This window comes from Tenrec ecaudatus, chromosome 2 (assembly GCF_050624435.1).
Source record: "Tenrec ecaudatus isolate mTenEca1 chromosome 2, mTenEca1.hap1, whole genome shotgun sequence".
Lineage (NCBI taxonomy): Eukaryota > Metazoa > Chordata > Mammalia > Afrosoricida > Tenrecidae > Tenrec > Tenrec ecaudatus.
The window spans coordinates 87,491,849-87,506,164 of NC_134531.1; positions in this window are offsets into that span (position 1 = coordinate 87,491,849).

The following is a 14,316-nucleotide window of genomic DNA, read 5'->3' on the forward strand; positions in this document are numbered from 1 at the left end:
AAACCATACAGAAAAAGGATGACATGATAGAGGAGATAAAGGCCATTATACCAAAGGGAAATACAGGAGCTTAGGGAGGAGATAACAAAAATCAGTAGCAGAAACAGGGACCACGAGAATCAACTAGTGGAATCAGAGAACTGCATCAGTGACGTGGATGACAGCCAAGCAGACTTTAACAAATGGGAACAAAAATCTAATCAGCTCATCAGAGAAGTTGAAGAAAACCTAAGAGTTATGTCTGATGTTATGATGAGGAACAACATTAGAATTATTGATTTACCGGAGGAAGACACAACACAGAAGTCATCTGCAAAAATAGCGAGAATTCTTGGAGGAAAATATCCCAGGTTTCATGAATGAAAACCAGGAAACCATGCAGGAGGCTTAAAGAACGCCAACTAGACTGAATCCCAAGAAGACGTCACCAATGCACATAATAGGTAAACTATCCAACTTTGAGGAAAAGGAGAAAATCATGAGAACAGGTAGGGAAAAACAATTAATTGCATATAAAGGTTCCCAAATAAGAATATGCTCAGACCTATCAGCAGAAACTATGAAGAGGAGAGAGTGGAGTAACATATTCCAAAAATTGAAGGAAAACAGCACAAACCCAAGAATATGCTACCCAGCTAAATTATCGATCAAGATAGATGGAGACGTCAGAGTCTTCCCAGACAAGTAAAACCTCAAAGAATATGTTAGAAGAAACCCAGTCCTACAAAAGATCCTTGCTAACCCAGTATGGGCAGAAGAACAACACTCACCAAGCTTAAATAAGAGAATGCCACATAGAACAACCTCATTCAGAGTGAAACAAAGAGAAAACAGACCCCAAGATAGCGTTGGCTTAAAGATGGAAAGAACTCAAGAATGATACACACACATATGCACAACAGACTAAGGAGCAAGGAAAGTAGGAAAACACCCAAAACAAAAGGTATAAGATGACATCACAGAGTCTGCAAATGGAGATAATAACCCTGAATATCAATGGCCTGAACTCAGGCATTAAAAGACTGAGACTAGCAGACTGGCTTAGAAAACACAACCCATCAATCTGCTGCCTACAGGAGACAAATCTCAAGGCTACAGACAAAATTGTTTGAGAATCAAAGGCTGGAGAAAGTCATACAAAGCAAACAGCAATTGAAAAAAAAAGCCGGGGTTGCAATCCTAATCTCAAATCAAATTGACCTCAAAGTGCAAACCATAAAAACAGATAAGGAGGGACACTCTATAATGCTCAAGGGAATGGTAAACAAAGAACCACTAAGCATTGTAAACATATATTCCCCGAATGAGAGACACGCTGGATACTTCGACCAACTACTCCAAAAGATTAAAAAAGAAATCATAGCCTCAACAATCATAGTGGGTGACTTCAAGACACCACCCTCTGAGAAAGATAGATCACAGGGAAAGACACTCAACAAGGAGGCTAGAGATCTAAACAATACAATTGAGCAATTTGATCTGACAGATATTTATAGAGCTTTTCATCCAACTACAAAAATATCACATTCTTCTTAAGGCCACATGACACATATTCAAAGAGAGACCACATGCTGGGGCATAAGGTGAGTCTACATAAATTTACACACATCGATATCATACAGACCCCTTTCGGACCACTGTGCCATAAGGCTGGAAATCAACTAAAGGAAGACGAGGAAAACAAGAGGCAACAATTGGAGGATGAATGACTCTCTATTACCAAAGGGGTGCGTACTGGCACAGATCAGAGATGAAATTAAGAAATTTCTGGAAACCAATGAGAATGAGCACACAGTGTATCAAAAAGTATGGGACACAGCAAAGGCAGTTCTATCAGAGGAAGTTTCATGGCAATACATGCACACCTGAGAAAGGAAGAGAGACTCATGACTGATATGCTGGTACAAAATTTACAACAACTAGAACGGAGTCAGCAGAAAAATCCTACTAATAAAAAAATTATAAAAATCAGGGGTGAAAATCAGGAGAGAGGAAAATAAGAAAACTATGGAAAAATTAATGCTGCTAAAAGTTGCTTCTTTGAAAGGATAAACTGGAAACCTCACCACTGGCAACCCTAACCAAAGAAAGGAGGGAACAAATTTCAATAGCAAGAATAAAGATGAAAGAGGGGACATTACAACAGACTTTAATGAAATGAAAAGGACAATTGCACAGTACTACGAAGGATTGTACTCCAGTGAATTCACCAATTTGGAGACATGGACAAATTCTTGGAAAAACAATCCTTCCCTAGACTATTCTTGATGGACATCAAGAATCTCAGCAGATCCATAGCAATAGAAGAAATAGACAAGGTTATCAAGTGATTACCAATGAAAATATCCCCTGGACCAGATGGCTTCACTGGAGAATTTGACCAAACATTTAGGGAAGAACTAACACAAATCCTACACAAACTCTTCCAGAACATAGAAAAAGATGGCAAACTCCCAAACTCCTTCTTTGAAGCTAGTATAACTCCGATACACAAACCGGGCAAGGATCCCACGAGAATCAAGAACTACAGACCAATATCCCTAATGAATGTTGATCCAAAAATCCTTAACAAAATACTGGTCAACAGAATACAAAGTATATAAAACAAATAATTCACCGTGAGCAAGTGGGATTCATACCAGGGATGCCAGGATGTTTCAACATATGAAAGACCATTAGTATCATTCATCACATTGACATGAAAAACTGAAAGAACCACATGATAATATCGATTGATGCAGAAAAAGCATCGATAGCATCCAACACCGATTCCTGTTTAAGACACTTGAGAAGATAGGAATGGAAGAAAAATTCCGCAAGACAGTACAAGGTATATATGAAAAACCAATAGCAAATGTGCTAGTCAATGGAAAAAAGACTAACACAATCCCACTGAAAAAGGGGATCAGACAAGGATGCTACTTGTCCCCACTCTTATTTAATATCATGCTAGAGGTTTTAGCTGACAGTATAAAGCAAAGAAAAGATATCAAAGGTATTCATCCAGGGAAAGAAGAGGTGAAACTAAAATTATTTGCAGATGATATTATTTTATATATGGAAAATCCCAAAAGTTCCACAAGGGGAGTACTGGAAGCAATAGAGGAGTTTGACAGAGTAGCAGGATACAAGATCAACAAACAAAAGTCCATCAGACTGTTATATACACATCAGATAAGATCACAGAGGAGGAGATCAAAAAGATGGTATCCTTCACAATAGCCAAACAGAAATAGAACTATCTAGGATTATACCTGACTAAAAGAGCAAAAGATCTACTCAGGGAAAACTATAGAATACTATTAGAAGAAACCAAAAGCGAGCTCAACAAATGGAAGAATATCCCATGCTCATGGATTGGAAGACTCAATATACTTAAGATGTCAGTTCTGCCAAAGGCACTGTATAAGTTTACTGCAATCCCGATACAATTACCCCCATTTTTCTTCAAAGAAATAGAAAAACTGATTACCAACTTCATATGCAGAGAGAAGAAGACCAGAATTAGCAGAGAACTCCTCAAGAAGAAGGACACAGTGGGTGGGCTTGCTTTACCTGACTTTAGCACACCATACAGCCACAGTTGTCAAAACCACATGGTATTGGTACAATGACAGAGCTCAGACCAATGGAAATGAACTGAAAACCCAGAAATAAAATCATCAGCATACAGACAACTGATCTTTGATAAGGGCCCCAAAAATATCCAATGGGAAGCAGTTGCCCTCTTTAACAAGTGGCGCTGGAAAAAATGGATGTTTATCTGCAGAAAAATGAAGCAAGCCCCTTATCTTACTCCATGCACAAGAATAAACTCATGGTGGATCACAGACCTTGAAGTTAAACCCCAAACTATTAGGGCCATCAATGAGGGAATTGGGACCACCTAGAATACTTTGGCACAGGGAATATATAGGCTATCAGAAATAGGGAACACAAACACAGAGGAGGCACAAATTGACAAATGGGATATACTGAAGATAAAACACCTGTGTACCTTGTTAGAATTCACCAAGAGCCTAATAAGAGAGTCCTCGGACTGGGAAAACATCTTTAGCAATGACACATCACACAAAGCCCTTATTACTAAAATCTGCAATAATCTGCTAGCTTCCAAAAAGAAAAAAACTAATTGCCCACTTGAGAGGTGGGCAAAGGACCTGAACAGAAGTTTCACATGGGCAGAAATCTGAATGGCCAACAAACATATGAGAAAATGTTTCCGATCTTTAGCCATAAGAGAAATGCAAATTAAAACAACAATGAGGTACCGCCTAACACCCTCAAAGGTAGCCCAATTAAAAAAATCAGAAAGCAACAAGTGTTATAGGGGCTGTAGGGAGACAGGAACTCTCAACCACTGCTGGTAGACTTCAAGTATGTATGACCATTATGGAAATCGATCTGGCAATATCTAAAACAGATGGAAATCGAGGTACCATATGACCCAGCAATCCCCCTACAGGGTATATACACAGAAGATGCAAGAAACAAACCAAGGTCAGACATATGTACTCCAATGGTCATTGCAGCACAGTTCATAATTGCAAGGAGTTGGAAGCAACCAAAATTTCCATCAACTGATGATTGAATTAAAAACGGATGTACACACATACATTGGAGTACTACGCATCGCTAGAAAGCAGTGATGAACGTATGAAGCACATCGCTGCATGGGAAGAACTGGAGGAAATCATGCTAAGCAGAGTAAGTCAAGCACAAATGGACCAGTACAACATGAGTCTGCTGAGGTAAGCTTTAAAAAAATGCAAAATGGGCATAGAGAAAAAGCTAACAAACATTCCTGGACCAGGAAATATGGCAGGGACCAGATCAAATACAGGGATACACATGGTAGACAACTAAAAAGAAGGTGGGGAAAGGAAAAAAAAAGAAATATGTAGTGGGGACACAGAGCACTAACCCACCCAAGGGGAGGGTATTGTTTATATCTCCACAGGGAAAGAGGGACCAGACTTCAATTCAGTGCTGCAAGATGTGAATGTAACATGCCTGGGTGGAGTAGGGAACCAGTGGAGAGGACTAGGGGGCCAGCCCCAATCACAAATACTAAGAGGGCCCCTGCCCCTGCCTCTCTAAGAATTATTTCAAAAGACAGCATTGAATCTGCAACTCTGGTAGAGGGGCATATCTGATCAGAGCACTCCGGAGCAGATGAAGGAGGAGGAGAGAGTGGAGCACAACCTGACCCACCAGGCCTTGAGGACGATGAGCCCAATTAGAGCAGCCAGTCTACAGAGAGGACCACATGGCCAGCCCCACTATGAGACATGATGCCCCTCACTGACTCATAGCTCTACAGGATACAACACTGGAAACACAGTGTGGGAATTGCACCCGATCTGATCCCACCACACCGAGGCAATACACTATGGGTGTGCAACAGAACAGCAAGGGAAGGGTGTTGTGAGGTCTCCAGGGAATGCTGAAGGTGGGCTTTGGGGCCAGGGCATGGTACCCCAACAGACTTGGCCAGAAAACACCCCTAAAGGCCAACAAACAATCGTGGAACTAACTACAAACTTTTCTTTCTTGTTGTGTTTTTATTTTGTCATTGGTTTGTTTTGTTGTATATGGTTGCTTGGTTTTGCTCTGTCTTGTTTTTGTGCATGTTATTATCTCCGCAGGTCTGTCTAAATAAGATAGGCTGGATGAACAATCTGGAGGAGAAAACAATGGGAGTGACAGTTCCGCAGGGACATGGGAGAGGGCGAGGTGGGTCGAAAGGTAGTGGTGTTAACCAACCCAAGGACAAGGGAACAACAAGTGATCTAAATTTGTGGAGAGGAGTTTGTGGGAGGCCTGGTAGGCATGATCAAGTTTAATGTAACAAAGAAGAATTGCTGAAACCCTGGTTGGGACTGAGCATGATAGTGGGACAGAAGGAAAGTGAAGGGAAATGGGAGGCAAAGGGCATTTATAGAGGGCTAGATAAAGACATGTATATAAGCAAATCTATTTATATATGAGGATGGGGAAATAGATCTATGTGTAGATAATCATGGGTTTAGTATTAAGGTAGCAGAAGGACATAGGGCCTCCACTCAAGTACTCCCGCAATGGAAGAATACTTTCTTCTATTAAATTGGCATTCTATGATGCTCACCTTCCCGATGCAACCTCTGAAGACAAAGTGGGTGAATAAGCAAATGTGGTGAAGAAAGCTGATGGTGCCCGGCTATCGAAAGATATAGCGTCTGGGTTCTTAAAGGCTTGAAGTTAAACAAGCGGCCATCTAGCTCAGAAGCAATAAAGCCCACATGGAAGAAACACACCAGCCTGTGCGATCATGAGGTGTCAAAGAGATCAGGTATCAGGCATCATCAGATCAAAAATCTTACCATAGTAAATGAGGTGGGGACTGCAGAGTAGCGACCCAAAGCCAATTTGTAGGCCACTGGAGATCCCCTTGCAGAGGGCTCTCAGGGAGGAGATGAATCAGACAGAGTGCAATGTGGAAATGATGAAAAATACAACTTTCCTCTAGCTCCTAAGTGCTTCCTCCCCCCGCACTATCATGATCCCAACTCTACCTTGCAAGTCTGGCTAGACCAGAGGATGTGCACTGGTACAGATAGGAATCAGAAACACAGGGAAGGGCGGATGATCCCTTCAGGACCAGTGGTGTGAGTGGTGATACTGGGAGCGTAGTAGGAGGGTGGGTTCGAAATTAGGAACTGATTACAAGGATCTACCTATAACCTCTTCCGTGGGATCATGGACAACAGAAAAGTGGGTGAAGGGAGATGTCTGACAGGGCAAGATATGACAAAATAATAATTTATAAATTATCAAGGGTTTATGAGGGAGGGGAGTGTGGGGAGGGAGGAGAAAATGAGGACCTGATGCCAGGGGCTTAAGTGGAGAGCAAATGTTTAGAGAATGATGAGGGTAATGAATGTATAAATGTGCTGTGTGCAATTGATGGATGTATGGATTGTCATAAGAGTTGTATGAACCTCTAATAAAACGAATAAAAACAGATTTTATAGAGGCTATTTTAATTAAAAAATACTGCTCAAGACTGCCTGCCCATTTTATAACAAAGAATCTTAGTAACTATAAATCAATTAAGGTATATGATTGCTCAAGTGAGAGCCCAGTCAATGAATTTAGGTTAAAGAAGAACTGGTTTGATCCTTTGTACAGAATGGTTGTCTTTGCAAAGTAATTTTCTCCAAAATATTCAATTTGGATAGTTGTAGCAGTTGACGATCTTTGAGACTCAGAATAGAATTAGGTAAAAAAGCGTTGTTACTAAGGCTCTGGTTCATACTTGCATGGGTTTTTTCCAAAGAACACCAATGTACACATCTATGACATCGATGGGTGGCTGCAGACAAATTCTCTCAGTAAGACACTTCTCTTGGTTTCACTTGGCTGCTTACCACAAGTAAACAACAAACAGTAAGTTTAATACAAACCATGGTTTCTGAGATCTGCTGGGCCAGCTAAATTCAAGGCAGAGAAATCAGCTCAGAAAGCTATGGTAGCTGTTTTTGTTTGTCTGCTTTGTTTGGGTTTTGGACTTCTAGGGATAAACTGGATTTTTTTAAAAGACAACAAAGGAACATCATAGGTGTTTATTACAAACCCATTTTAAGAAAATGGAAAGCTGCATTGTTTGAGAAACTAGTCAGTAATGTTGTACTGAAGAAAAGTTTACCATTATGACACATACATCTACTCCTTACGCAAGGATAGCAAGGGCTTTCTTAAATAATTTAATTAGGAAACCTTACTCAACCCATCCTACATCCCTGATCACAGCCCTCCAGACCTCTTTGGGTTCTCCAAACTCAAATTACATTGGAAAGGAACAAGATTTGGATTCCCTGAAGACGCCCAAACTTCTGTTTCGACTTGGCGTGTATCAAGTAATGCAGACTTCATTCAGGGAAGGAATCAGAAAGGTGGAAACACTACTTCCAGAAGTTGACAGGCCTGCATGGAGGAAATGCGGAGAAGCAATAGCTTCTCATTTTGATATTATTGTTTAATAACAGTTTCTACAATATTTTAGCAATAGGCTTCAATTTACTCTCATAAAATCCATAAAATCCTGCTTCCTGAAGAAAATCTGTGGAAGTAATTGTTAGTTCTTTCATGGTTGTGTAATGTGTATTCGTGTGTGTTATATTTTCATAAGTGTCTGTGCGTTTGTGACGTGTGTCAAGCATGCTTTGTTAAGAGACATCCTGATTCACTTAAAGTAGAAAGAAGTAGATATCTGAGGATTGGAATTTACTCTCATGAGATTTGTAGCATGATTTTGTCCTCTCATAACTGCAAGGCTTCCAATTCTGTTCCAATCATTGCTGACTGTGTATCCTTGGGTGTGAAACTTCAATTGCATTTACAGAGAACTAGTCAATCTTACTCAGTCAGTGAGATTAGATTCTCACGAGAGTTAGCAAGTCACTCTGACTTGACAGGTAAGCACTAAGAAAGCTTTCCAGCTGGAGGTGAGCTTAGAGAAGGTAGGAAGGTAGAGAGAGTCAGGGTTCAAGGCTAGGTGTACTTCTGTGGGTATGTCTTCAAGGTTTTAAATGATCCAAAGGATATATGCTAAATGTCATAAATCCTTAGTGTGGGATTCTCCAATCTAACATTACTTTTCCCTTTTAATCCAAAGCAGCATAATTCACCTATTATGCAGTTCCAAACAATACCCTCTGGTTCAATTTGGTAAAACAGCAGCAAAATCATTGATACAATGAGGCCTGTGAAAGCTGGAGCATGTGTAAGGTTGACAATCTGTCAAAGTAATAAAATTCAAATACTTCCCCCCCAACAAGTGATAGAAAAGTGCTAAAACTGCAGAGTCAAAGGTGGAGAACTTGTCAGGGTCACAAAAACAAGGCTTTTCCATTGAGGCCCACCCCTCACAGGTTTCACTGTCCCGGGATCATGCTTGTGCTGTGATTATTGAAATATATTTCTAAACTACCATATTTCCTGAATTCAATTTGGATTAAGATCTTCGTTAGATCAATTGTTTCAGTAAAAAATAAACACCAAATTTTTAAAAGAAAAAAATATTCAGCTAGGTCAACATAAAGGCTTCTGCCATAATTTTTCAAAGGGTAATTACCTGGCACTCATGAGGCATTCTTCTTAAACTCTATTACTAATAATTTCTGCCTGCCGAGATTCAAGCAAACTTGGTAGTTAATGAAAAACTAACTATAAAAAAGTACTAAATCCAACACGTTCTTGCCATCTAATTATCTCAGCATAATTTACTGTTTGCTAGATTTAGTACTCAAATCCTTTTTTTCCAAACTTAAATTTTATAATCCTCTGGCTTACACAAACAAGATAGTCTCCCCTGTACGTGAACTAGAGCAAGTGCATAAGGAATAATTAGATTGGATTTCTCTATTTCTTTTAACTTCATCTCAAGCCTCAAGCTCTGAATACAAATTTAAAATATTGCTTCTCCTCAAACAATCACACCATCGTTTTTTTCTTTCCCTTCACCAAAACGCAACCCCCAACTTGTGTCTCGACGAAAAACAAAGAAATCACACATTTGACGATAATGAATTCTTTTGCTTGAGAAAGATTTATCATTCTCAAGACATGCTTCTGGGTCCACAACAATCAGTGCTAACTGCGTGAGCGTCTCCAAGCACTTGATCAGAAGCTTACGTCCTTCCCCAGGAGCATTCGTTCATAATTTGCTGGGCACTTTTAATGTGCCCAGGAGTCAGAGAGCAAATAGCTGCACTTACTTCCTTCTTGACCACTAAAGGACGTACGGTTAAGCCATAGAAAAGACCGTAAATGGGGAGAAATGCAAATGTTCATCATATTCCATTGCTGTTTTGACACAGCAATTGAAAAGCAAGATTGTTCCAATTCCATTCTCCCCAACATAAGCCTTAAAAAAAGAGGTTACATTTGTGACTGTAGCTCCTAGAGCATCCAATCTGGCATCCTGAAAATCCATATGTAAGCGACACTTATATCTTAAACCTGTCAAACAAATAAATGTACAGAAGCAGTAATTTATGTACTTTATAGACTGTTTTGCCCTTTTAGAGCAAAAGCCTAATTTTCAAGTGTTGCTATTTTAACTTCTGGCAGTGCCTGGGAGATAACTGAGGTTCAAAATGTGAATTTTACAAGTAAAATGTGATTCAAAAATTGATTTACCCTGTTCTCACTACATGTGAGACAGAGAAGAGAAAGGCTGGGTGTTGGTGAGCTTTAGGCAAGGGGAAGCATATTGCTATGTACAGAAGCCACGCAAAACTTTGCGGGTTTTCAGTTTAGAAATGAACTTGAGCCTTTCTCAGTTCAAGTTCTGTTTAGGGCCGGCAAAACATGACTTTCTGATTCAAAGAAATCAGGCTTAAAAAGGCTTATACAACAGGCTCACAGGCTTCTTGTACATCAAATAGCTCTTACACAATGGCATTTAGATGATTTAAGTGTGAATGAAGCAAAGACATATGGATTACATTTTCCTTGAAATACGCCTGGGTTTTAAATTGAGAAGAAAACACACTTGCCAAAATCCTTTTTGGGTTTTTCTGCATCAAAAACATTTGGAAAAGACTTTAAATGGTGGAAGAACCCTAGACACTAGGTTCAATCAGCCCTGGTGACTAAGCCAGTGTCCTTCAGCCAACGATAAGTAGGCCCCTGCTGTGCAAAGACACTAAAAATGAAAAAGTCAAATTTGATACCTGAGCACGCCCCCCCCCAAAAAAAAAAAACAAAACTGATTTTCTTGATGTTTGAATTGCTAATTCAATGACAGAGTCTTATTATGGAGTCCTCCCCAGGGACCAGGGATCCATTTTGTGTTAGTTAATTCACCAGAATCACATTTCACTTTTATTCAATTTCTCAACTGTGGTTAATAATCCAATGTCTCCGTGTGCTGGAGGTAAAAATCTGTGCTTTTAGGAACCCAAAAGGAAATTGAGTTTTCAAGCTGAATGAAGCTACTGCATGGCCAGGAAGATTAAAACAGAAAACAGTGCTTATTGCTGAAAAGGTAGCCAGGGACAAAGGTGGCCAGGCCATCCCAGGGCTCGCAGGACACAGGCAGTTCCCGATCTACAACCTATTGCCCTTACCAAGAATCACACTTGCCACAGTCTGCTTTTGGTGGTGGTTGTGCTTGCTCACGTTAGCATTTGTAGTATTGACTGCATACAAGGTTGCAGTGGGCCCATGGTCGAGTTACCGTTCTCAGATGTTCTCTTTCAGGAGCGTGTGCCTAGAGTTTCTAGTCCACGAAGACACAGTCAGCTTGAGTCTTTCAAGACACTGATCGTAAATGAAGATATTAATGAGAACACCAACAAAAAAGATATCAATTTATGCCAGACCTGATGTATGACTGTGTTGTTAGGACAAACCCCTGGTGTAAGTGGGTGGTCTACATCTACCATGATTTTACAAAGGAAAAAACAAACAAAACAACAGAAGTAAAGACAAGAGGAAAGAAAAATGATCCAGAGAAGGAAAAAGAAATTAGAGGGAAGAGAGAAGAAGGAAAGAAGTGGAGGGGGCAGGGCTGGGTGCAGAGGGAGGAAGGGAGGGAAGAGGGAAGGAAAAAAGAAAGTAGAAGGCAAGGTCTTTGGAGCTGAAAAGACAGGTTGTGAATGGAATACAAAATTAAAAGTTCAACAGAAATAGGCAGCTCCGTGAAAAGAGCAGCATTACAAAATATGAAGCACGATAAACTTAAAAGACTGATTCTTTGTAAAGTGGTATATTGAAATAATTTTTTTAAATGGACCAGCATAAGTAATGAAGAAGGCATGCAAAAGAACTAGAGATGGGCGCTCTGCTCTGATGAATAGGTTCGATGCTGGATCGAGAAAAACAAGGAAAGGAAAACAGCATAAAACACAGGACAGGGCCGAAGCGATAGAAAGGCAACAAAGTCATCCAGTAGCTGAGGGCAGTGGTATAAGGGACCATAAAGTATATGTGAGCTGTTATTTTAGGCTGTGCTGCTGAACAGTTTATATGAAAGATCAGACTTTGCATGCCGTTCCGATGTGAGAGGAAACAGCTTTCAAAATTGTTTAATGACCTCCTGATAGGAAGGTTAACAGGATTACCACACAGTTCACTCCAGGATGGACGGGGACTCTCAGCAGGTCCCACACTCATTGTGCAATTCCAACATTCCCCTTCACAGGGAAGTATAAAATCATTGTGCTGCTTAGAGGCATTAGTTTGAAAGTTAGGATACTTTTAATGAGGGAAGTTCAACATAAAAAGGGACATAAGGAAAGGAAGATAATGTATGCTAGAACCTGAGCCCTTTTAGCTCAATTCTGCCTTTTCGAATATGGGATTCCTGGGGAGGCTGAGCGTCCCTTGTGGTGTCAGTTTGCCATGGTCTCCTCTCGCTTCTACCTGCGGCGCTTACTGCCTCAGTAAATGATGTGACGTTCTCTGCTGTCTCGGATACGTTCCTCCCTGCTCTCCCGCTCTCCACCCATGCTCTTAGTGCAATGGAGAAATAGTCTCTCCTGCCCTCTGCTCTGCTGACTCACAGAGCAATCCCCAGTGCCCCGTGGAGACTGTAAGGAGAAGGCTCTCTATGATAGCCTCACCTAGGGTATCTCTGGCATTACCATCAGATGGTTGTGTGTCCAGGAGGGGTGAGGAAGACAGAGAGTCAGTCCAAAGACTCCTCTGAGTGAAGCAAGGCTCATTCGTCTTACTTTTGATGACCCATTATTTTTTGCACTATACATGCCTTCTCTGACTTTTTGAGAGGCTACCTGAGCCAGGTGCCATAAGAAACCATTGTAGAATCTTCGTAATAAAGGTTAAGTGATAAGAATCTTAGTGAAAAAGGTTTAATCTGTGTGGCAATGATATTTCCAGTCCATAATTCTGAATTTTAGCTGCTTCTCCATTACAGAGGCCCAAAGGAGTCCTAGTGGCACTGTGGGATAAGCACTGAACGACTCACCACAGTGCCAGGGGTTCAAATCCACCAGCTGTTCCTAGAGAAAGAAATGAGACTTGTCTGTTCTTGTGAAGATTTATAGCCTCTGAAAGGTTGCTAGGAGTCAGATAGATGAGATAGCAGTGGGATTATATCGTAGTGGAATGATGTTCTAGGACTTCTTCAAAGTCCTTTGCTGAAACATCTGTATTTAGCCGGAGAAGCTAAGAAGAACGATGTTGATTACATGATGTGATGCCTTTTATGACCATAGCTGGATGGGGGGAACATAACTTCTCTCAAACAGTCCCAGTCTAACTGCAAAAGATGCTGAGGAATTTAGTTTTCTTGAAGGCCCAGAAAGGGCAAATACTACTGGGGCACCTTATGTCCATTTTTGACATGTTCACATAGGGCTCCTTCCATCCCTACTGCAAATCAACCCGGATTCCCTCATCTTTTTATGATATATGGCTTTATAAACATTGTGTAACAAGGAAACTGAGAATCAGATTATTGAAATATACATAGCTAGTAAGTGATAGAGCTAGAATGTAAGCCAGGTCTATCTGAATCTCCCGTAACTGTTTCCTGTTACTGCTATTCTTTGGAGCATAACAAGAGTCGAACGAAATCAGAAAACACGGGAAGGAATCAGACTCCCTTGCTCTGTGGCCCTGGAGCTCTCCTGAGCTAGTACAGCTTCACCGACTAGTTAGTTTTGGGCAGGCAGCCACTCTACTTCAGAGCCTTCCGCCTGAACTTGCTGGGACCAGCGTGATGGTGAGAGAACACCTTGTCCTTCAAATCAGCCATCGAGAGATAGCCACATTAAGCAGCCTCAAAAGGAAATATTCTTAAGTAACTCTTCTTTGATGAGTAAACTGAAGGAAAGTGCAAAGAAACCACTGAGAAAGAGAGAATACATGATCTATAGGACAGGGGAAAGAGGCCTCTTAGTCAAATCTGTTGTCCTTCTTGTGACATGCCATCTGACTCAGAGTGACGCAATGAGCCACAGAAGGAAACACTGTCCCGCCCTGAACCACCCATCCTAATCATTTCTATACCTGAGCCCATTGTTACAGCCACTGTGTCAGTCCATCTGGTCTCGGGCCTTCTTCTTTTTCACTACCCCTCCACTTGACCAAGCATGATGTTCTTCTCCAGGGACTGGCCTCTGCTGAATCATGTTCAGGAGATCAGAGCCCCTGGAGAAGTCTCACCAGTCTAGCCTTCAAGGAACATTCTGGCTGAAGCTCTTCCAGGACAGGTCTGTTTGTTCTTTTGGCAGTTTATGGATTGAATAAGTGAGAGTGTACCTGATGCACTTTTGCTGATTTCAATCCATGCAGGATGCCCGT